This window comes from Hipposideros armiger, unplaced genomic scaffold (genome assembly GCF_001890085.2).
Source record: "Hipposideros armiger isolate ML-2016 unplaced genomic scaffold, ASM189008v1 scaffold_588, whole genome shotgun sequence".
NCBI lineage: Eukaryota > Metazoa > Chordata > Mammalia > Chiroptera > Hipposideridae > Hipposideros > Hipposideros armiger.
The window spans coordinates 555562-559215 of record NW_017731938.1 but is presented as its reverse complement, the minus strand read 5'-3'; positions in this window follow the sequence as shown (position 1 = coordinate 559215).

The window sequence follows — 3654 nt, the reverse complement described above, 5'->3', positions numbered from 1 at the left end:
TACTCCTAGAGTATTATCTAATTGTGGGCTCCATGTTCCATAAAATCTAACTTCTTTTAGGTTCATGTTAAGCTTTTATGTATTCTTTCTTACCCAATTTATCTCAGCAGTATATAGTGATATACTCATAAACAAACATTTGGAAAAGATAACGACTATAGAAAGTAAAAATGAATAGTTTGTGGGTACAAGAATAGAATATTCTAGAATATATGTAAGGGCACATTTTGAAGCCATGTTTGATCAAAGAAATAAAATGTCATTGGAAATATGAAGTAGCTGCTTCCTTCATTACTGAAAGTTAGAAATTATTGAAATGAGATATAATTATTCTGTAGAGCTTGCTTTACACATCAGGTTTTTCTTAATTTTTTTCCTTTAACATGAGCTTTGCTCCTCTTCTCAAAAACACTGAACTATTGTCACTACATTTCTATTTTTCTTAAATAAAATATACATGTGTTTGAATAATAATGTATATAAATTCTCAAATTTTTTATAACAGGTATTTCATCACGTGTTATGTATTTATTATCCTCAAATTTAAATCTTCGAATATCTTCTAAGAGTCTTATTTTCCAGTAGCATTGAATGAGTGTTACCAGATAGTCACTTTTTTTTGGATTAGTTTATGAAACTATTTTTAATTGTTATTATCTTGATTTGTGCTCCATTATTGTAATGGATTTTTTTTCTAGCCATAGCTACAGCTCCCTAGCCATGACTGCAGCTCCCTTCCTCAGAAAAGTATTTTTTACCTTACTACGAATTTGTGTTTTTAATATTGGGTTGTCGGAAAATTCATGACGTATTTTGTCTATGTTTTTCAAAGGTCATTTATTTATATAAAGAACAAAGATCAATCAATTCTACATTGCCTGTTTTGTTCGATAACCTTTTGCCATCTTTTAGTGAGCTTCATTAATCCTCATTCATAGAAGGACCTGTCTTTATTTGCAAAAAACTGAACAAGGTGCTGATTTACAGCCTCATCTGAATTGAACGTTATACCATGCAAGGAGTTTTGAAGAGAGTGAAACAAGTGGAAGTCGAATGGTGCAAGGTTGGGCAAGTATGGTGGGTGTGGCAGCAACACATCCCATCCAAGCTCCAATAATTTTTGACAGGTGATCAAACTTGTGTGTGGTCTCGCATTGTTGCGATGGAACACAACTCCTTTACAATTAACAAGCTCTGGATGTTTCTGGATGATGGCTTCTTTCAAACTGTCCAATTGCTGACAGTACAGATTCTAATTGATTGTTTGGTTCCTTGGTAGAAGCTTGAAAACCATGACACCTTTAAAATCCCACCACACTAAGAGCATAACCTTCCTCTGATGAATGTCTGCTTTTGATGTCGGTTGAGGTGAATCATCACTTCAGGACCAAGACCGTTTGCACACCACAATGTAGTAAACAATTCACTTCTCATCATCAGTTATCAGTTGCTTCAAAAATGGGTTGTTTCCTCACGTTTAATGAGCATATTGCAGATGTTCATATGCGCCATCAAATGAACTTCTTTGAGTTCATGCAGAACCCAAATATTGAGCTTGCTTATGTATCCCAGCTTCTTCAGGTGGTCATGAATGCTTGAATGATGGGTCTTCAATGTTTCTGCAATCTCTCGTGTCATGTAATGTAGGTTTGACTCCATCAATGCCTTTATTTTGTCGTCATCAACCTCGGTGGGCCTCCCTGACTGAGGAGCTTCATTTAGATCAAAATCACCAGCATGGAATTTCATGAACCATCGTTGGCACTGACGTTCTTATAGAGAGCATTGTCACCGTAAACTTTATGCAACTTTTCACAAGCTTGATGCGCTTTTTTACCTTTATGGAAGTAAAACAGTATGATATGGCAAAAATACACATTTTGGTCTTTCATCTTCAACTTGTTGTAAAATCTCCAAAACTCAACCAAATTGCTCAATTTTTTTTTAGAATGAAGCTAGAACTGTCAGTTGTCAAATGGCATAGCAATAACATAGATGTGAATGACTCAAGTACTTCCAAAAACGAATTAGTGCCATCTGTTGCAAACATACGTCATGACTTCCAACAACCCAATAGAAATGTTCCTTGGTCTTTGTTAACTGACCTAGGAGTGAGCTCCTAACCCACACTGATTTAATCATTACACCCATACCTGTGGTCAGATATGATTGGTTCAGAGATATGCATCTGATACAAGCTGGGCCTATAAGGAACCTGCTATGGTCTAAATTATTGTGCCCACACTCCCACCAGTTCATATGTTGAAATTCTAATACCCAACGTGATGGTATTAGGAGGTGGGGCATTTGGGAGGTGCTTAGGTCATGAGGATGAAGCCCTCATGAATGGGATTAGTGCACTTATAAAAGAGACCCACAGGGCTTCCTAGCCCATTCCACCATGTGAAGATATAAGGACAAGTCTGAGGTCTGACTCTCACAAGACCATGTTGGCACTCTGGTATGAGATTTGCAGTGTCCAGAAATATGAGAAATACATTTCTGTTGTTTGCAAGCTACCCAGTGTGTGTGGTATTTTGTTATTGCAGCCCAAATGGACTTAGACTCTTTCTTACTATTACATTTTTTAAATTTAAGAATAGCAGTAGTTAATCACTTTCTGGTGAAGAAGTTGAGAGCTACCAGCAGCCCTTCTTCCATCCTCATGGAAGGAACTCATATGAGATAGCATAGGTGATATGAAGAGAGACATTGACAGTCAAGGTGGAAAAAGAGAGCTTTACCAGAAATGGAGGCCTTGGTCTGGCTTTTCTGATGCTTGGCCGTATCGTTGTTTTTGCAAGGATTAATTATGTGAGTAAATAAATCAACCTTCTTGACTAAACTAATAAAGTTAGATTTCTGTTATCTGAAAAACAAATTCTTGACTGATCTGCTGTTTAATACCCATTTTATGTCTCCATTTCTAACATTTTTATAAAGACTGCCATATTAATTTCCTAGATACTTATCTTAATTTTCCTCCTCATGGAATTTTTGTCTTGAAAATTTGTCTTAATTTTGTCTTGATGTTTTTTCTTGATTTTATCTCCTCATCTTCAGATATTTTCTTCTTTCCAAAATGAAGAAATCGAAGCTAGTGTTTCAATTGCTAAGACACACTCATCAACTTCATGATTTTCCATTAATAATGGCAATTTTTAGCTAAAATATGCCCACTATTTATAATATTTGAATTACTTTTGTCAGTTTATTCCAAAAAGTCATTAAAATGAAGTATGTTTTTACAACTCAGGTGCTAGCTTTTGAAATTTAATACCTGTGTTTTAATGTTTAACTTACCACCAAAGTTCAAAAATAAAATAAAAATTTGTGTTAATAATAAAATCCTATGAGACTAATTTGACTAATTTTATATTTTATTGTACTGATAATGTAATGGTTGAGGATTTAAAAGTTTAATGAGGGCTGGCCGAGTGGCGCATTGGTTAAGAGCTGGCTTGGGATGCCAGAGGGCCATGGTTCGGATCCCACGTATGAGGGCCAGTGACACTGCCCTCTACAGCCAAGATGCTGAACAACAGCTTAACCTGGAGCTGGGCTGCCATGAGTCACCAGTGACAGCATAGGCTGCAGCCCCTGCTGCAGTGGGTTGCCATGGATTACCCTGTGTAGCCAGCAGCCAGCGTGAGC